This window comes from Erpetoichthys calabaricus, chromosome 7 (assembly GCF_900747795.2).
Source record: "Erpetoichthys calabaricus chromosome 7, fErpCal1.3, whole genome shotgun sequence".
NCBI classification, from domain to species: Eukaryota; Metazoa; Chordata; class Cladistia; order Polypteriformes; family Polypteridae; genus Erpetoichthys; species Erpetoichthys calabaricus.
The window spans coordinates 45,807,493-45,829,903 of NC_041400.2; the positions used below are offsets into that span (position 1 = coordinate 45,807,493).

At 39.0% G+C, this 22,411-nt stretch overlaps 1 protein-coding gene across 3 annotated transcripts in view; it reads right to left on the minus strand.

The window, feature by feature from the left end:
- Nucleotides 1–22,411, minus strand: part of LOC114654091 (lysine-specific demethylase 4C-like) — a 980,420-nt gene that overhangs the window by 558,919 nt on the left and 399,090 nt on the right. The gene's annotated exons all lie outside the window — the stretch shown is intronic.

A 22,411-nucleotide genomic window follows, 5' to 3' on the forward strand; every position in this document is an offset into this window, starting at 1 on the left:
AATGGTCTATTTGAAATGCCTGAATTACTTTTTTTAAACACATACAGCCAACTTAAAAAGATCTCAGCTAAAGATAAGACATATTACTGCAGCACAGAGATCAAGCCTCCACTGTAATCACTGTTTCAAAAGTACCACAGTTACAATTGATTGATAATCTTCTCAACAGTCAGCACTATAAAAGGTCCCCAGTAACATGAAGTACAACCTGGAAACATTGCATGCAACATTTTTTGGCAGAAATTGCATTTCAAGTCAAAGGTCAAATGTTCTCTCATATAAATGTGCATTCCCAAACTGTAAAAAAAAATGTATGAAACTACAATTATATGTAAAATAATATCATGTCTTTAACCTGTTATCTTATCTACAAAGCCAGCTGAGTTATAACAAAGGCAAAGAATTGCCTTCACCCAGTTTGTTTTGAGGTTATGGCCATAAGCTTCCATAACTAACTCAAACAATACAACCTATGAAGTGGTTTTCTTAAATGTTATCTTTTTAAAGGAAGACTTGTCCCTTATTCATAAATGCATAGGATTACTGTATTTGCCCTATTTAATTACGATTTAGACCTAAGATTTAAATTTACTGAAAAATGAGGTTTGGCAAGCTGGTATAATTTCTGCAAAAATGGTGATTGAGACTTTATGTATCAGAAATGAGCATTGCTTTCTATTAGTATTGCTCAGGTAGAGATAATTTATATGTGATATATACTGTACAGTGATCCCTCGCTATATCGCGCTTCGCCTTTCGCGGCTTCACTCTATCGCGGATTTTATATGTAAGCATATTTAAATATATATCGCGGATTTTTTGCTGGTTCGCGGATTTCTGAGGACAATGGGTCTTTTAATTTCTGGTACATGCTTCCTCAGTTGGTTTGCCCAGTTGATTTCATACAAGGGACGCTATTGGCAGATGGCTGAGAAGCTACCCAACTTACTTTTCTTTCTCTCTCTCTTGCGCTGACTATCTGTGATCCTGACGTAGGGGGTGTGAGCAGGGGGGCTGTTCGCACACCTAGACGATACGGACGCTCGTCTAAAAATGCTGAAAGATTATCTTCATGTTGCTACCTTCTGTGTGCAGCTTTTAAGTATGCTGCACGGTGCTTCGCATACTTAAAAGCTCAAAGGGCACGTATTGATTTTTCACTTTGTTTTTCTCTGTCTCTCTCTCTCTCTCTCTCTCTCCCTGCTCCTGACGGAGGGGGTGTGAGCTGCCACCTTCAACAGCTTTGTACCGGCGGTGCTTCGCATACTTAAGAGCCAAACAGCCCTATTGATTTGTTTGCTTTCCTCTCTGTTTCCTTTGAAGAGGAAGATATGTTTGCATTCTTTTAATTGTGAGACAGAACTGTCATCTCTGTCTTGTCATGGAGCACAGTTTAAACTTTTGAAAAAGAGACAAATGTTTGTTTGCAGTGTTTGAATAATGTTCCTGTCTCTCTACAACCTCCTGTGTTTCTGCGCAAATCTGTGACCCAAGCATGACAATATAAAAATAACCATATAAACATATGGTTTCTGCTTCGCGGATTTTCTTATTTCGTGGGTGGCTCTGGAACGCAACCCCCGTGATGAAGGAGGGATTACTGTATATACACATACATATAGATACATACATATAGATCTACACATATATAGATACATACATAGACAATATCACTCTGGAATGAGAGGCAGTGCTGATACCAACATTATCTTCTCTGTCCTTCACTGCATTAAAGGAAAAGCTCCCAAGAGGGACAACTGACACCACCTAAGAATAACTGCACTCCTTCCAGTCCCCAGCATATAAAGCTGGTCCATTCCTGGAAGGTTGTGTCAGATGCTAAGCTGACTAATCCAGAGCACAGAGCTCCTACTGCCAACCACAACATTTGCCAGTAGGTAATTCTTTTTTTGTTTGAGCCATTATTATCTTTTGAGTTCATAATTAAATGAGGTTATTAGAGTGGTACCCCAACCTTTTTTGGCTTGTCTGAGCTGTCTGTCTGCCTGGTCACCTCTTACTTTATATATATATTTATTTTATAATAAACAAAAAATAACCTCCCAAACACACATAAGAACTTCTGTTCATAAGCTCCTGCTGTCAATAACAGAGTTGTAGATGCCAGTAAGATGATAAGACCTGTCCAGATGTACCAGAGGTTTATATTTAAAGGCATTAACATTTGAAGACAGCAGGCCCAGCTAGCTGTGTCCACAAAAGGAACATGCCGCTAGATCCAAAGTTGTCTGGTTGAAGACACCAGTGTTTATTATTCTTCTTTTTTAGAGTGTTCACAACAGTGTGAATCATTTATGTTGCCAAGTTTAAAAATGGGCATCAACGGGATGATGCAACCCCCTCCTAGTTGGTTCCTGAGCCAAACACAACAGCACTTCCGCCACAGCAGGAAGTGCTGCCAAAGCAGGAACAATGTATGCGCGGAGTGCTTCTGGGTGCAAGGGTAGCACTTCCACCACACTAGAAAGTGCTGCCGGAAGACCATCACGGAGCACCTGGAGCACATCCAGGGCGGGATAAAAGGGGCCACCTCACTCCATTTGGGGAGCCGGAGTCGGGAGGGAGAAGACAGAGCTTGTGAGAGAGGAGTAGAGGCGGCTGAAGAGAAGCACAAAGGACAGAGCCTTGTGGTTTGTGCACAGTATTGTGGGTGCAGTATTTCAAATAAGTAGTGCATGTTTTTAGGACATCTGGAGTCCGTGTCTGTCTGTTGCTGGGCTGACCTTTCACAGCTTTAACTTTAATATGCTTGCTTTTTCAATATATCTTAATATATTAATATACTGTAAGTCTCTACACCCTTTTCCACTCTGTCTAGTCATCAAGTGTATCAGCATTAGATACCATTAGATATAGGAGGTTTAAGTCTTACTGGTAGTGATCACAGTGCTGCCAGTACAGGAATATTTAATATATTCCACTTTACATTCCCCAAAGTCTCTTACATTCACAAATGTTGTGGATGTAATATAGCCTTGGGATCCTCTGTGCTCACCATGTGAATGAGATGAGCCAAAGTTCAGGTCAGTGATGACATAAGTATATATTCTCATTTTAAAGATCCATTAAAAAAATACACAGCAACTGTCACACATGTGCGTATGGGAGACAGCTGAAGAGCTCACAAAGGGATAATTCCTTTCCAGACCAGCGGGTGGCAGAATACACTGATCTTTCATCTTTTTCATTGGCAGGAAATTTTGCATGGATCTGATGACGACACTTCCAGTTCCGCCCCTCCCCCCACACCCCCCGAAGACGTCACTTCCGGTTTGATGGCCCCACAGACATCACTTCCAGTTCCAGCCCTGATGACAAAATTTCCAGTTCCTGGCTTGATTACATCACTTCCCCTGCCTGGCGTTAAAACACCATGTTTGCCTGTCTTTTCATTCTTGTTTGGACTGAAATCTATCAGCTTTTGAACCACAACCTTCACTTTTGGCAACCTATTTTCAAGTATACAGGCAGCAGCCCCCAAACCTTTTCCTGTGTCCTTTTGAGTTATTTTACAGTGGCGTAGTCAGCAGGATGGTTGACAATTGAACTGCAGCCCTTCAGGGTCCAGGTGGGAGAGTACTGTACCTGAGTGGCCGAGAATGGGGTGTGGGTTGCGGGTCGGGAGGACCAGGTGTAAGTTCCATCCCACAGGTCAGTATGTAACACAGTCCACAGGGAGAGTGTGAAGGGGGGGCAACAGAATAGAGCCATGATGGACAGGGGAAGTACAAGAGGCTTGTTATGGGCTCTCGGAGGAGGAGACTGCCCATCCAAGCCCCACAAAGGCAAAGGACCTTTGAGAAAGGTGGGGGAGCCTTGGGCCAGCAGGTGAGGAAACTAATGCAGTGGGAGTCTGACCGAGAGCAGCCAACCCACATTCAGTCTTTAGGGAAAACTCGGGTGCTGGCTAAGGCCAGATAGAAATAATACCCAACAGGTAGTAGAACAACTGGCCTGTTTTTTTTTTTTTACTCAACGCACTACCTAAATATCTTGCCCAGCTGGCCAGGGGATGGTCATTTAAAAACATGATCAACCTCATAGAGGCCACTGAAAAGACTCGGGAGGCTTCATGCTCTGGGAGAACTGGGCAGTCTCTCGATATGAAACCCAACCAGTGTGTGTCCCTAACCCTAAGCCCCATCTTCACCAGTTGGAGCAAGCACCAAAGCCACTGATTACGTGGCCGTATCTTTTGCTCGGTAACGAGGGGGTGGAGAGAGAGAGGCGTGGTGTGCTCTGGCTAATCCCCTATCAAACCCGTACACAGGAGTGGTAATAGTAAATGGATATAAGGTACAAGGTGGTCGGTCTGTCGTGGTGAAAAAGGAGCTGAGCCGCAAGGCGAAGCTCTCAATTTACCAGTCGATCTATGTTCCTACCCTCACCTATGGTCATGAGCTATGGGTAGTGACCGAAAGAACGAGATCGCGAATACAAGTGGCTGAAATGAGTTTCCTCCGCAGGGTGTCTGGGCTTTCCCTTAAAGATAGGGTGAGAAGCTCAGCCATCCAGGAGGGGCTCAGAGTAGAGCCGCTGCTCCTCCGCATCGAGAGGAGTCAGATGAGGTGGCTCGGGCATCTGATCAGGATGCCTCCTGGACACCTCCCTGGTGAGGTGTTCCGGGCACGTCCAACCGGGAGGAGGCCCCGGGGAAGACCCAGGACACGCTGGAGGGACTATGTCTCTCGACTGGCCTGGGAACGCCTTGGGATTCTCCCAGAAGAGCTAGAAGAAGTGGCCGGGGAGAGGGAAGTCTGGGCATCTCTGCTCAAGCTGCTGCCCCCGCGACCCGACCTCGGATAAGCGGGAGACAATGGATGGATGGATATAAGGTACAAGCCCTAATGGATACCGGCAGTAACATTTCCATTGTTGTTATTGTCGTGGCAACACGAAACGGCAAGCAACATCAACCCAGACTGCATTAAATACACAGAAGAATTATAAAAAGTGGAAAACTTCTGACTTGGTTAAACATAAAACAGCAGTCACGGTCTAACATTACATTTCAAGTAAACAATCAAATAGAAATCAATTTAAACAGTAAATCATGCCAAATTGTTGCTTACTGTTTCATTAATTTGATTATCGGTATACTGTGTACTTCTTTCACATCCAGAGGTGACCTCTCCAAACCACAATTCACAGGGCCTAAGCTTATTGACTCCTGTGCCAGCCATACACTTGTTGACCATCCTTCAAACAACCCTACATCCTTGGAGAACTACTTGACTTTTAATACTTTCCCCTAATGACATTTTAGATCACCAAGTGACTGGTTTGGTGGCCACTGTTTTACATCTGAAATGCTTTCAATTTGAACTTCCTATAAAAATCAGGGATCTAAGTGTTTGGGATTCTGCTGATTTCAAATTAAAGTTAAATTTTTTTTCTGTGCTTACCACCTAGCCATCCATATATTAAACATGCTGTTATGTACTCATTCTAGATTTTATTTTTTTCTATTCCAACTAATACAGTCTGTGCTGCTTTACATTTAACAATTTGCATAGACAAATTGGTGTGAATTATGCTTTAAAAAAATAAACTGAACTGAGCTGGTGATCTGAAGAGCAATGTGTTATTAGAATGTTCCATCAGTGGATAAAATCTCACATTTCGTAGGCTTTAAGCCACAATGACTTGTCATTATGCAGATCTACTGCCTCCCCAAAATTCAAATTTCTGACAGTTATTGATTTTGTATTTTCTCGGGCTGAATATTATTATGAGAACATCATTTTTATATTTGATCCATATATCTAAGAGTCCTATGCAAGCAGACAAAAAGAAAAATGACTTGTAGAAACTCTGTACTTTCCAACCACTTCTATTTATCATATAAAACATTAAATCATGAAAAATAGGAAAAGGAAAATCTATCCCAATAAAAAGAAGCATTTATTTTAATGCAGAAATAATTCTGGAAAACAATCATTCAACCTTCAAATTCAAAATGAATACAAACACCCAAAATAAGAGCCAAGTCACGCTTTAACCCGGTATGAGAACAGAGCCTCCTTAGTCTGTTAGCTTCTCCATTCTCTATTTTAGTGACTGGCTCATCAATCAATCAGGCTGGGGTTGAGCACACATGTACCACTGGGATTAGCTTGGCTTAAACAGAGAACTTTTAATGATTAGCATTAAATAGACATTCTTGGGAGGGATCTGAGTCAACCTTGGGTATTGGAATCAGACAGGAGGAGGAGGAGGAGGTGGTGGCAAATGTGAAATAGATAAATAAATAAGATACTGAACATTCCTGTGGTAGAGGAGAGACAGGCAAACTGCAGGCAAATGCTGCCCTCTTGCTGTCAAGATCCTCCCATCAAGTTGCATCTCTGCCTCTGTTAAGTGTAATTAGAAATACTAGATTTCTCTGAAAGCGACAGGCATTCATCCGGCCTGCAATAACCTGAAGTTTCTCTCATATTATCTTGTTACCAAGAAACTGAACTGCTTCCACCGCTTGGATTTACATTGTAGCAGTTAGGCATGATGATGAACCTGCAAGCTTATCTTTCCTTTTAGAGATGAAGCAGCTTCTAGTAATAAAATCACCTCGTTACTTTGGGAAATGATGCTCATATAACTGAAAAAGTAAGTAAGTTACTGTGGAAATGGTTAAGTTAGAAAATATACCATGTGTTATAATCCAGACACGTAAAAAAAAATTAAATGGAGACAAACTGACACCTGCTGTTTGAAAAGGAAATAATTGACTAGATCCACAAATTAAAGAGTCAGTCCTCAGGAGAGAATACTGCACATAGGAATAAAGCTAATTCTTGGGCAGGTAAAATGACTGGAAGATACATGACCGTCAAACATTTACCACATCTTATATTATAATTCAGACATTCCAATTCTCTTCCATAAGATTTACATCAAAAGTTTGTGTTTTCCTCATTTATGTCCTATCATGCCCTTAGCTTTCAGCATGGCCAATATAATTTGTGTTTGCTTTGTTTAGACAGTATTATTTTTAGGTAACCAGATTTAAGTAAAAACAGTGAAATAAGCAGGGACGTCCCTGAAAAAGACGTCGCTTAGATGGCAGCATATGTTGCTCCAAAACCTGTATGTACCTTTCAGCATTAATGGTGCCTTCACAGATGTGCAAGTTACCCATGCCATGGACACTAACACACCCCCATACCATCACAGATGCTGGCTTTTGAACTTTGCGCTGATAACAATCCGGACGGTCCTTTTCCTTTTTGGCCTGGAGGACACGACGTCCATGATTTCCAAAAACAATTTGAAATGTGGACTCGTCAGACCACAGCACACTTTTCCACTTTGTGTCAGTCCGTCTCAGATGAGCTCGGGCCCAGAGAAGCCGGCGGCGTTTCTGGGTGTTGTTGATATATGGCTTTCGCTTTGCATGGTAGAGTTTTAACTTGCACTTGTAGATGTAGCGACGAACTGTGTTAACTGACAATGGTTTTCTGAAGTATTCCTGAGCCCACGTGGTAATATCTTTTACAGAATTATGTCAGTTTTTAATGCAGTGCCGCCTGAGGGATCGAAGGTCACGGGCATCCAGTGTTGGTATTCGGCCTTGCCGCTTACGTGCAGAGATTTCTCCAGATTCTCTGAATCTTTTGATGATATTATGGACAGAAGATGATGAAATCCCTAGATTCCTTGCAATTGTACGTTGAGAAACGTTGTTCTTAAACTGCTGGACTATTTGCCCATACAGTTGTTCACAAAGTGGTGAACCTCGCCCCATCCTTGCTTGTGAACGACTGAGCCTTTTGGGGATGCTCCTTTCATACCCAATCATGACAAACACCTGTTTCCAATTAACCTGTTCACCTGTGGAATGTTCAAAACAGGTGTTTTTTGAACATTCCTCAACTTTCCCAGTCTTTTGCTGCCATGTCCCAGCTTTTTCGGAACGTGTTGCAGGCATCAAATTCAAAATGAGTGAAGATTTGCAAAACAACAATAAACTTTATCAGTTTGAACATTCGATATCTTGTCTTCGTAGTGTATTCAACTGAATATAGGTTGAAAAGGATTTGCAAATCATTGTATTCTGTTTTTATTTACATTTTACACAACGTCCCAACTTCATTGGAATTGGGGTTGTATGACTCATAATATTACATTTGTGTGTTCTATTTAGATAACATGTAGCTTTTCAGTTAACATACTGCATTACCAAGACTATAGCGATACTATAGGACTGATATGGGAAAACTAGCATTGCTTTTAATTGTGTGCCTCTAACCAAGAGTTTATCAAAAAGGTTTGGAAAGAAGCTGACAGGTAGACAATGACATCATGGTGTCAGGGACTGCCACAGAAGTGGGGAGCAAATTCAAAGGGAGAGGATGAACAAGTATTCAAGGGCACCCTAATCACCCCCTGTCTCTAACTGGCTATCTCTCTCACCACTTCACCACCTAATAGCTAATGTGTGGTGAGTGTACTGGAGCAAAAATGGCTGTCGTCGCATCATCCACATGGATGCTACACATTAGTGGTGGATGAAGTGGCTCCCCACTCAATGAAGAGCTTTAAGTAGTGAGAAAAGCACTATATAAATGTAAAGAATTAATATTATTATTATTAAAGGTAAAAGATTCAGAAGGCATTGTCAGCTAAGTTTGAGATGACTGTGGAAAAAGGGGCAGCTAGATCTGTTATTGTTTTGAACCATCAGCTAAACAAATTAAAGCACTGAATTCCAGGATGCAAATAAATATGCTAATACAGAGACCTTTCGAAGAAACATGCAAATGTGCAGCAAATGTTAGGCAGAAGAGGTATCTTTAATTGTTTAAGTTTAAGCTCATATAACTAACCAATGTATATATGCCTGCTTGAAAATGTGAAATGGAGTTTTTGGAGACTTTTTAATTTAACTTGTATGTCACATTTAGCTTAAATTAACTTCAGACTGACAGAAGAGTAAGATGAAAGGTAAATTCTAAACCATCCAATTTTTCGTTAATGTCAGTTACTTAAAAGAGCGATCAAGCCATGGTATAAAAGAAAGCACTATTGGTGTGACACAAACATATATTCAGCTCTGGAGAGAAACGGATGTAAATCAGACAGTACTCCTGCTTTCAAAATGGAGCAATGACAAAGGTATTAATATGAGTACATGGTGCTTGTTATAAAAAGGCAAGTTTTGAAGATGTACTGAAAAATGACATGCTACCTAAGGTTGAAAGTGCAGCGTCAGCTACAAAATGAAAATGCAAACAGACCAAACCTGGTTCATTATGGCAACTCTTTTTAAGGAATACATTACTTGGATTAAGAAGAATAGACTCTTTAAATTACACAGACCTCTCTCTCTTGATTATAATGAAGCGAAGCTTGATGTATGAACATTGGTTTGAATTGTTCAGGTGGCATCTTTTCTTCTGCTTTTGAGTTCTAGTATTTAATGCCTGGTTTTCCTGCAGATGAACATAAGTAATGATTAAAGTTTGAATATGTCCTCCCTGAAACTTGCCATGTTTATTGATATCATCTGCTCCTATGTACTTGTTCGAGTGATTTGTTATTTGTTTGGCTCTTTCAAAGGTAGCAATCTAGCCTTGTTGGAGTATGTCTTTTATTTATGTTCATGTGTGAGTCATGGTCATTCTGTTAGAATTGTGTAGCCCTTCCAAGAGCAGGCATCTCTCTGCACCCTGGCAAAGGCATGGAAGCTGAGGTCACCAGCCTCTATTGCTCTGTTTAATTTGTGAATCCCTTTCAAAGGTAGTTTATCTGGTATGTCCCAGCAGGAACACAGCTCTTAAAGTGGCTCCAGGATTTTGCCAAGATATTCTGAAGTATAGCCCTTTCAAGGGAAGTGCTCAGGATGTTAGGCTCCTCAAAACACTGCTGCTATCCACCATCTAACCCCAACTTAACAAAGGCTTAAACCACACCAATGTGACGGTGCGGGTCAGCTCCATGCTCCCTGTTGCATGATGATCACTCCGGGTCCCGTCACTCAACAGTAGTGTTCCCCAAGCCCCCTTCTGAGTGCAGGCCACACAATACTCCCTGGGCTCCATTCCCGTCCGTCTGGTTCTCTCTCTCAACACCACCCCATCCTCACTCCTGTCTTTCTTCTCCCCTTCATTAAACTCCACTCTTTCTCTCGGTTTTTCTATATTTCTCATGCCGGCTCATTCTTATAGGCCTCTGTGGGTGCAGCATCTCAATCGTGCACCACAGGGTGCCGATAAAGCAATTGAGACAGACGTACCCTCACGTTTGGTTGCATCTTACCACAATTACTCCACCAACTCCCCGCAGCTGAATGAGCACGCACACCCACAAAGAATGAGCTGGCCAATTGAATATTTATTCATTAAAAATGGACACCTTTTTCTGAGCCGTGGACCTACTATACCACAACTCAACGTACCCACTTTTTTGTACTTACCAATTACAGTATAGTAATACCTCAATTAATGAAGTCGATGTGTTAAAGGAATTTAGCTTTCTTATAAGAAAATGTGTTTATTCCACAGCCAAAACTACCTCCTTTCTCAGCCACAACTAAACCTCACTGCCCCCGCCTCAATACTCCACAGCTCCATTCATGTAGTTTTGACACACTCTCATCAGACTCATCCACTTACTGCACATTTTGGGGTCAAACACAACACCATCTGTCTCATTTTCCCAACTCTTTGAGTCAAACCAAGCCGAGTTCCTTAAAGAAGCTGACTTGTGGCTAATCACCCAGGCCAATGGATTTCACTTAGGTGAAGTAACACCTCCTCAATGCTTGTAAGTAAATGCTGTCTATCAGCATCCCACTTTCTTGTTCTGATTGGATTCTTTCATGGACGGGTGCAAAGCCCAATGATTCTGCTATGTGTCTTCTTTCCTCTTTATATTTTGCATTTTATTTTCTTCTAGACAAATTATACTTATTGCTTTATAAAATATTAAAATAACTTCAGCAAGCATGATATAGCTAAGCACTCACATAATAACTTTGTGTTCTACTGTACTCACAAGATCAATGACAGAAGACGCCTATTCCGTGTAGCACTCCAACGCACCCTAGCGGACTGCCACTCTAAATTGTGCATGTGGCACATTGTATTTTATGCCAACTTCATTATAAATGAACTTCTTTTTATTTTCATTTATTAACTAAGGTATTAAATGAACTACACACTTTATTTACCACCCAGGTAACTGTTACACAGTAAAATCATGTTAGTTTACCTACCACATGCAACTACAACTATATTTTTATTGTGTTGTATTTTTTTAAGTCAAGTCATTGTATTGATCTTGTTTGTCTGCACTAAACATAGTCCCAGATAATCTCTCCTTATTTTGCATGAGGCACAGAGGTCCACAAAAAAATGTTTCTTTGTACTGTATATTTACTGTATATGGATGGGGTGACAGTAAACTTAACTTGACATGTGCTACTGTTATAAATGACTGGACTATTGTATTTTCATTATATACACACACAACATATGGAACTGGGAAATAAACATAGCACAGTGGTTAGCACTTCTGACTCAAAACTGGGTTCTAGTTTCTGCCAGGATGCTGTCTACATTGAATAGACACATTCTCAGAATGGCTGTCTGGGATTTCTTTGGGTGTAGTCGAGTTTTCCAAAAATGTGTAGTTGAAATTGAGTGTCTACTATACCTTTTATTTCCCTCTTTTCTGTTTTTGCATACTGTCAAGTTGAAATTGTGCAGCAAATGACTATAAATTGGCCAAATGTCAGGCAGGGTTGCCTGCTATTTACATAGTGGCACAACAAATATTCCAACACAAATGACTCGGTCGTAGCCATATTAAGATCCATGTATAGTTGATTCAGGAAATTGTAAAGGAAGACCTGACTTAAATGTTGGGTGAAGTTTGAATGTCTCAATAAGCAAATGTTTTTGGCAAGCGGTGGAAACCCTAAAGGTACTTGCTTAGGAGTTGGCTGGAAAATAGTCTTGTGTTAAATTTCTCAAAGTTCAGACAATTCACTGTGCATGTTGCCTTTTTTTATAGTGCAGTCTTGTCACAAAATGGTAGTTCCCATTAAAAAACACGGGGAAAATAATAAAGCCAAACAAAAGAAGTAAAAATTAATAATACATCACAACAAAATGAAAACATCAGAAATGAAATATTAATATATTTCTGACCATGATGCTACTGAATTAATGATGAAAAGCAATAACAAATGGGAATAATAAATACATACCCATAGAGATGAACAGAAAAAAAAAATGTCAACGATGTCATCCTAACACATCTTATTATAGTTTTTAAAAGCTAAGCAGACCTTGAGCATGACGCCATGTTTATTTACATGAGTTGCATCTTCAACAAGCAGCTGTCACATACATGGTATCATTCAGGCTTGCTGCCAATCAGTTTATCACAGCAACGTCATCTCATGTTCAGTGTTATGACTCGTGCATAGTTTGTTTTTAACAACAGAACAATTTTAAATGCTTGGCTAACAAGATGCCATTTGTTTTAGCAAGGTAAGCAAGAACTCAAGAGCTCAGCTAAAATAAAATACATCTTTCTTTTAACTCTTTTTTTATATTTAAATGCACAAGTTAAGATGATTTATTGGATTAAGTTGGCAGAAAGTAAGAATCCCTGCAGAGTTTGTCTCACTGAAGAGCACTAAACAAGAATTGCAATGAAAAAGATCCAGGTTTGTCTAATGAGATTTTAATCTCCCACAAAATGAATATGGTGGCAACAAGCTAAGCAGAAACGACCTCCCTGAACAAACTAATAGTCCTCGGCATCTAAAGGAGAATATAGAAATACTCATACGTTAGTTATAACACGCCCATTTTTCTGGGTTTGTTCCAAGTTTCCTTCAAATGGGCCATGCCTATCACAGCACCCGTAGTAGGCTACCAGGAAGCATCGTCATTAGATAAGCAACCACCTCAAATTTACTCTATAGGATGTACATATATTCATATCTAATGGCTACCTTCTTATTGTTATACAGTTACAAATAATTAAAAAGCAGCAGATATTCTCTCTTTTTCTCCAACAGAACTTGAAGATCATAAAAATAAAAATGTGTATATTCTGAGGCAGGTATGGCAACACACAAATCACTAAATGAGACATACTATGGTTTATGCATGTCATTTCTTACTACAGTGACACAGAGTGAGGCAAAATTCCCCCTTAAAAGTTTTGGTAGACCTGGAACCTTTCAAAATAAATTAACTGCCTGGCAGCAAGTGCAAATTTAAACTGTTTCAAATGAGACTCAGTGTTTTCAATTTTTGCAGGATTTCCCAAAATTATGAACAACCACTTTACAAAAATTCAGAGACACAATAAAAGTCATTTAATACCCTTTTTCATCTTAAGAACCACAATATAGCTGACATTTTTCTGGTTATGATTTTCATGGGCTAGTGGTAATACCCAATCATCTTCACAGTTAATCAAAATACCCCACTGCAGTCTACAGATGGCAGTGGTGCTGGATGTTGGTGATGCTTGACAGCCTCACTTACTCTTGCAGCTGATGGTGTGTTCACGTGCTTAGCTTTAGTCAACTTGTCATATGCATGCTCCATTAGCTTCTCCTATTATCTTCAACATCATCACTCCAAAAATGATTGTGAAAAAAGCCAGAAGAGCATAAGAAACTACTGAATTTGAAACATGAAGTGATAAAGTGTGGGTACACATCCTTATTAAAAGGAATTTAATGAAAGGAAATGTCTACTAGAGTATGTTTTGATGACTATTTAAATTTTTTTCTATTGAAATTTATATAAAAAAAATTCTCATGTTAAAAAAATTCACCTTATAAAGGGGTTTTCTGTAAAAGATGAGCTGCACAAGGCAATGAAAACCTGTATTTAGAAACTGTAGCAAATGCTATTGATAGATCTATCAACAACTGCACCTCATTTCTAGAAATGGTAAGCAGAAAGAAGCTAGTTCTGAGAAAAATTAATATGCATATATATATATATATATATATATATATATATATATATATATATATAGTAAAGGCCACATGGTATCACAGTTTCTTGGATTGAAATCCCACACGCAGTTTTTGCCATGTATAACTTTCATGTTCTTGCCAGGTCTGCACTGGTTTCCTTTCACATTCCCAAAAGATGTATATGTTAGGTTATTTGGCAAATCTAAATTGATCATGTATGAGTGGCTGGGTTGTGTGTGTTTCATTGTGTGTGGTAAAGACAGAGTGGGCACTTTGATGGACTTCCATGCCCTCCCAGTCTTTTTTCTACCTTGTGATACTAAGGACAGGCTCCATCCCCTATCCCTAAATTAGATTAAGCATAAGATTAAGATTAAGAATGACATACTATGGTACTTCAGATTTGTTCATCAATTTACTGTAAAAGACACTTAAAATCTATGTGTTGATTTCAGGTACCGTACAGCTTGTGTGTAAGTACCATAAGAAAATCTAGTAGTCCTGATCTTGATTCACTGAACCTATTTAGAAGACAAAGGCAGATTGAACACAGAATGTGCTGCGTGCAGCCCGATTGAGCAAAGAAGACTTACAGACAGAAACAAGAAACTGCCAGTGCTCCTGTACTTATTGTAGAATTTGAACCTGTGTTAAAATGGGTACTGCTTATGAGACTGGGCTAACAGTTTCAGCCAATTAAAAGAACTTGACGAAATGAATGGAAGTTTGACGACCACGGGGTATACTCCTACAGACTGACCTAGAGATACAAGCAGTGTTGCTAACAAAAACTACTGAATGCAATCCTAACTTGCAGCCTTCTACATTTTCCTTGATCTCTGCAGTGAACAACTTTTCATCCTCTGGGAACCAGACGTAAATCAATGTTTTGAAGCTAAGGAAGCTCCCACTTGGGCTAAAATACTTATTATTATCTGAATGAAAGTAAAAATATAGAAAACACAAAACCAATACTCATATGTGAAGTTTCACTAAAAATATCAGTCACTATCATTTTCAAGTAAAACTTTTCTTAACTTGAAGTATTTCCAAAAAGTTTAGGATACTTTGCATATACTTTTAAAAGTAATTGCTACCAGTGTATGAGCACCTGCAATATTACACTTATAAAAATATTCTCTTGCATGCCTGCAGTGTTTGGATTACTTAAGGTTATAAAACAAGAAGAAAAAATGTTTTGAGGACAGTGTGTTCTTTCTCTTTCAAAATCACATGCCAGGACAACTGTGGCTATGAAAGCGTAACAGGGTCGGGAAGGTAGATGATGCTTCCTGCCAAACGAAGCAAGGAAATTAGTGTGCCAACTTGCTGAGAGTCTCCTTGTCGGATTCATGAAGAGATGTCATTTGCCTTAATTTGATTGTTTTGCTTTGTCATTATTGCATCTTTTATTTAGCTCTGCTTGTTACCATTCAATGGGAAGCTATCAGAAAAGTCTTAGAGTCTTAAATTAGCATATTAGTGAATGTGTCGGACTTTTAAAAAAGGATTTACAGACTGAAGTTTGGAATAAAAAAATGTGCGTGTGGTTCTTTTCATTTGATATAATTTACTTAGATTGAAATATTTTCTCATTTTCATTTTTTTTTTAAGTTTTCCAGTCAGTAAATTGAGCTCATGAGCATAAGCAAGAATTGAAATGTAGACTGGCTCATAAATCAAAAGTTTTGTCTAAGAATAAAGTTTCCTCTGCACTACCACAATCAGACACAACCTCCACAATGCTCCCACTGCACCAGTTCACTGGTTAACCTCATGATACATCTGCTGCCACTTATGAACAAGACCCTGGAGAATGTAAACTCCGACAATGGAAGAAGTTGCTCCACCTTGACCTCAAGGGAACAAACCACTCCACTTTGAAAATGGTCACCTTAAATTTAGAGGTGTTAATTGCCATCTCAATCATATTATACTAGCCTGTGAATTGCCTCAGGGCACTTTAAAGATCACAGTCTAATGAAGTCAAAAGGTGTATAACCCTCAGGTTTACAAAGTGGAAACTCTCCAGACATTTGGCTGTGTCTCGGTATCCTGGCCATCACTTGACAGAATCCAATGCCAAATGGAACAGAGCTGCCTTAACGCCAAGAATGTGAACACAACTTTCATTCTGCAAATTCAGATGGTATGCAGTAACAGCCATAGGGCTCTTGTAGAACCATCCATGAGATACCATGGGTAGATGATCATGCAGTATCATATACACCAGTCACCCACACAATTAAAACCACTGACAAGTGACGTGAAAAACATTGATTATGTTCTTACAGTGACACCTGTCAAGATATAAGGTATAAGAGGAATATATTAGACAGCAGGTGAAGAGTCAGCTATTGAAGGTTATGGAAGCAGGAAGAAGGAAAAATTGACAAGTGTGAGGTTTTAAGTGACTTTAACAAGGCTCAAATTGTAATGGCTAGTCGACTTAGTCAGAACATCTCCTAAACAGCGGGTATTGTGGGGTGTTCTTGGTATGCAATGGTTAGTACCTACCAAAACTGGTCCAAGAAAGGACAACTGTTAAACCAGCATCAAGGTCATGGGCATCCAAGGTTCACAGCTTGTGGGGCGTGAAAGCTAACCCATCTGGTCTGATCATACAGAAGAACTATTGTAGTACAAACTGCTGAAAAATGAAACACACAGTGCATTACAGCTTGAGCATTTGGGGCTATATAGCTGCTGGCTGGTCAGAGTGCCCATGCTGACCTCTGTCCAGTGCTAAAAATGGCTACAATAGTTACATGAACGTCAGAACTGGACTATGGAGCAAAGGAAGAAGAAGGCCTAATCTGATGAATCATGATCATATGGATGTCAAGGAGTGTGTGTATCGTTTACCTGGGGAAGAAATGGCAGCAGGATGCGCTATAGGAAGAAGGCAAGCTGGCAGAACTTGGGCCCTGACATTCATACAGATATTTCACATGCACCACTTACCTAAAGACCACATACACCTCTTCGTGGCAACAGTGGCCTCTTTTAGCAGGATAATGTGCCCTGCCACACTGCAAAAACTGTTCAGGAATGGTTTGGTTTGAGGAATACAACAAAGCGTGCAAGGTGTTCACTTGGCTTCCAAATTCCCCAGATCTTAATCTGATCAAGCACTTGTGGGGAATGCTGTAAAAAACTGCCCGATCCATGGGGGCCCCACAACTTACAGGATCTGCTGCTAAAGTCTTGATGCCATATACCAAAAGACATAACTATTGGGGGTTTGGGGAGATAATGTAGAATCAGCTAAATTTTTTCTAAGTGACTTGGGCAACATACAGGCCTAGGAAGATTTATGGCAGATGCAATTTAATACACACAAACATAAGAAAAAGAAATATTACATTTGAAACACAACATGAGGTCTGAAACTTGAAGGTACCGCTTAAGAGAAGGGCTTAGAAGTCATGGTGGACTTATCAACATCCAGACAATGTACAGAAGTAATCAAGAGGGCTAACAGAATGTTATGTTATATACCGTAGCACATTTGTGTACAATACAAGTTAAGGGGGGTTATCCTTAAATTATATAACACACTCTTCAGGTCTCACCTAGAGTACTGTGTACAGGTTTGGTCTACATATTTCAAAAAGACATAGCAGCACTAGAAAAAGCCAAAAGAAGAATGAACAGGCTGAATTCAGGAGTAAGAGGTATGAGCTATGAGAAGAGATTGTAGGAACAGAAAATTTCAGTTTAAAAAAAGGAGATTATGATGTGACATGATCAAAGTGTTTAAAATTATGAAAGGAATTGGTAGAATGGATCCCATTCTTTAAAATAAAATTTTCAACAAGGAAATGGGGACAAGGCTAGAATTCATGTTAAGGGCAGATTTCACACAAAAGTTATTTTCTTCATGCAAAGAACTATGGATGCTGGAAAAAATGACCAAATAATATGATGGAGAGTAGGACTTTACAACAACAGCAACATTTATTTATATACCACGTTTTCATACAAATGATGTAGCTCAACGTTCTTTACAAGATGAAGAAAGAAAAAAGAAAAGTATAAAAATAAGATTAGGTAATACTAAGTAACAAAGAATAAAGTAAGGTCTGATGGCCAGGTGAACAGAAAAAACAAAACAAAAAATAAAAACTTTAGGGACCTTCAATTGTCGATTTAATGTTATTTTAGAACATCTAGGTGAACAGGATGAAGGAGCTTGTTGAGCACAATGGCCTACTCTCGTCACAACAGTTCTAATGCTCTGCTCACATTTTTTTTTGACAAAAATGATAAATTTAAAACACAGAGAAGTTACATTAGCTAGCAAAACCTAAATAGATACTTCTTGGACTAAAATGTAACATTGAACATGTGTTAGACCCTCAGTTTTTTTGAAGGTCTGCCCAAGTGCAGCATCTACAGAGTAGCACAACACACCTGATGAGAGGCAGAAAGACTTTGCAGTTGCAGAGGTGTCAGTCAAAGTCAAGCGGACAGTGCAGTGTCTGCAAACTCTGTGCTTTTATGACAAATTGATAAAAAATATTATGTGTACATGAACAGAAGGGGGTGCAAGGATGATTGGTGTACAGCCGCCTGTCGTGGATCAGAATCAGTTTATGTTGAGACCATGATGGATATGTTCCTGTGTGCATAAGAAAACTGTTGTCATCTTTGTTGTTACCTGGAGAGTTTAAATTGGTCCATTATGAACGTGTGCGTATGTCCCAAATTGGACTGGCCTAATGGGGCACAGACTTTGTTTCTCTGTCACCTTGTAACATCTCATGTTCAAGAACAGATGGAAAGATGGCTAAAGGAATTTTTGGTCAGCAAAGCAAAAGCACTGTCTTGCTTCTAAACATTTATCCATTCATTGTCAAAACTGTTTAATCTAATTTAGTATCACAGAAAGTCATAGTCAAACATGCCAGTTCTGCAAAATGTAACTCACATTTTTAAATGTTTACTAGTGTTGTGACACATTTTAATTTATCTTGGCATTCAAATTGCCTCCCTCAAAGCTAGTACATGACACTTTCTAAAGATCAAGAAAAAATGCAAACTACTCAGAAAACACAAACCATCTCTGTGCTGCCCCACCTTGACACTGCCAAGTACATGAAAATTACAGACCTGGTGTAGTATACAGTAGCAACTTTCAAATATTCTCTTGTCCACTTCAATTAGTATCAATCTGTCTTTTAATGAAGCCTGACAGCTGGATAAGAACCCAGCTTAAGTGTCATATCTCACATCAATCAGTTATCATTTTGCATGTCACAGTACAGGTCATCTCCTTCTCTGCTCATACTATATTTTAAAGACACAGAAAGTTACTTTCATGTAACATACTTGAAAATAAAATAATACTGTTAGCAATGAAAAGGCTTGTAAATAGTAAAGGAAAAACTCAACTTCAAAAGGAATTGTTGTGTATGTGGAATCAGACGTTGTGAAGGACGGTTGAGAACTAAAGAAGAAATAACACATTATGAGATATAACATCTAAAATGTGTAACAATTAATGCATTTGAGAGATAAATATTAACACTTTACAGTAGTAGTACTGTGGTTAGTTACTGAGTCCTGGGCTCAAATCATTGTTCAGATACAGTCTGTTTAGGATTGTACATTCCTCCTTTACTGTATGTCCATGCATTTCCTCTGGGTATATTGTTGGAAAATAAAAAAAACAATTAAAGTTTCGGAATCTTAAAGAGCAAGTCAATTAAAATTAAAGCAAAAGAAGTTTGTTCCTTTAGCAGTACTAATTAAAAGAATCTAAAATGAATTCCTACAGCCACTGAGGCTCTCCAAGGTCTAAGTCTGACACCCCTGCTCTGTACTATACCAGAATGAGTCAGTGTGGGAAAGTGAGTGCACTTTGCGATGGACTGGGGTCCTGCCTTACACTTAATGCTGCTAGGATAGGTCTCAGCCTTCCAAGATCCTGGAATTAATCACTTTCAAACCAGTGAACACTTGAATAAAACTAGCATTGTTTTGGGACAATGCTAATGAAAAAGTTAGCACTGGCACAAATCCAGCGCAGAACTTGCTTCTTTGAGACTGGAAATAATGTTTAGAAATTACTTTGAAAAGTTCAAAAATGCAACAAATCGTAAAAAAGCTTCTGCCCGCACAGGAAATTACATTCCTATTTTTACCATCAAAGTCTTCTGCTGTACAATCCCAGGACAAGTTTATCAGATGAAAAGGGTTTATAAGTATACAGTTTTGAACATGAGTGTGGAGTGCAGCATCAGTAAGCCTGAGTGGAAGCGTTAATACAAATTTTAGTTAGCCAGAGCGTTTCCATTTCCACTTTCTTGCCAAAGGAATCAAACAGTTAGAAGATATATTTTTAAACTCAAACTGTAAGCAGAAATAGTCATTTTCAATATAAATATTGCAAAGTATATGAAACTAATGAGTAAACATTGCATTGTGCAACAAGAAGAAAAGGTTTATTAAATATTATGCTGTAAATTTAAATCATTAATAATTGATAGTTTGCATGAGTGTTAAGAAACATGCATTCAGAAATTTTCAATAAATAGTTCAGATGCAAGTATGCTGAAAATGATAAAGATAGATAGATAGATAGATAGATAGATAGATAGATAGATAGATAGATAGATAGATAGAGATAGAGAGAGAGAGAGAGAGAGAGAGAGAGAGAGAGAGAGAGAGAGAGAGAGAGAGAGAGAGTGCTTTATTTGTCCCCACTGAGCTTTCTGCAGAAGCTCTTTAAATAAATAAATGAATACATAAATAGATAGATAGATAAATATACATACAGTTGTGCTCATAAGTTTACATACCCTGACAGAATTTGTGAAATATTGGCCACTGTTTGGAAAATATAAGCAATCATGCAGAAAGCTTTCCTTTTAATTAGGGAGTGTGCTCAAGTGAGGCAATTTATTATCACATAAATATGTGTGTCCTTTTTAAATCATAATGATAACTGAAATCACCCACATGGGCTTGATCAAATGTTTCCATACCCTTGAATGTTAGGGCTGATAATATACACACAAGTTGACACACACAGGTTCAAATTATGGGTAATTAAGAGAGAGTTTCCACACCTGTAACTTCTTGGATTGTAATCAGTGTCTGTGTATAAACAGTCAATTTTAATTCATGCAGAGCTGCACTGACTTTGCAGGATACCAAGCCATAGGGAAGGCAAAAGAATTGTCAAAGGATCTGCGAGAAAAGGTTGTTGATTTGTGTATATCAATAAAAGGATATAAAAAGATATTCATAGATTTGAAAATGCCTGTCAGTAGTGTACAGACTCTGATTAAAAAAAAAAGTGGAAAGTCAGGGGTTCTGTTGTTACCAGGCTGCGATCAGGTAAACCAACGGAGTTTTCAACTACAACTGCCAGAATCATTTGTCGAATTGCCAAGAAAAACCGACAAGCCACTTCAGCTGAGATACAGGCTTCTCTGCAAAGAAGTGGTGTTGCTGTTTCAAGATGCACAAATAAGGAGGTACATGAACAAAAATAGGCTGCTTGGTCGAGTTGCAAGAAAAAAAAGCCTTTACTGTGCCAATGGCACAAAACAGCCCACTTATAGATAGATAGATAGATAGATAGATAGATAGATAGATAGATAGATAGATAGATAGATAGATAGATAGATAGATACTTTATTATTATGATATATCAAAGAGCATCTAGACAAGCCTCAAAGCTTCTGGAACAAAGTCCTTTGGATTGATGAAACCAAAACTGATCATTATGATCAGAACCATAAATGCTATGTTTGAAAAGGATGCAACAAGCCCCATGATGAACTTACACCGTCCCTACTGTGAAACATGGAGGCAGATCTCTGATGTTCTGGGGGTGTGTGAGCTACAGCAGCACAGGTAACTTAGAAAAAAACTGATGGTAAGATGAATGCAGCATGTTCCTGGAAAATAGTGGAAGATAGCTTGCATTCATCAATTCGGAGGCTGCACATGGGACACACTTGGATCATCCAACATGACAAAGATCCGAAACACAACAGAAGTTGACCCTACAGTGGCTACAGCAGAAAAAAGCGGAGGTGCTATCACAGTCACTTGACCTCAATTTCACTGAGTCACTTTGGGGAGATCTCAAACGTGCAGTTCATGCAAGGCAACCCAAGAATTTACAGGACTTGGTGGCTTTTCGCCAAGAAGAACGGGCAGCTCTACCACCTCAGAAAATCAAGGGCCTCATCCACAGCTATCACAAAAGACTACATACTGTCATTGATGCTAAAGGGGGCAATAAACAGTAGTAAGAACTAAGGGTATGCAAACGTTTAAATAGGGACCATCTCATTATTTTCCTTATTACTATCTTTTGTTTAATGGTTATGCTGTTCTGTGATGACTTATAGTTTAATTTGGATTCCATTAAATGTAAATGAAATGTCTTTTCATTAAAGTATGGTGCACATCTTACAC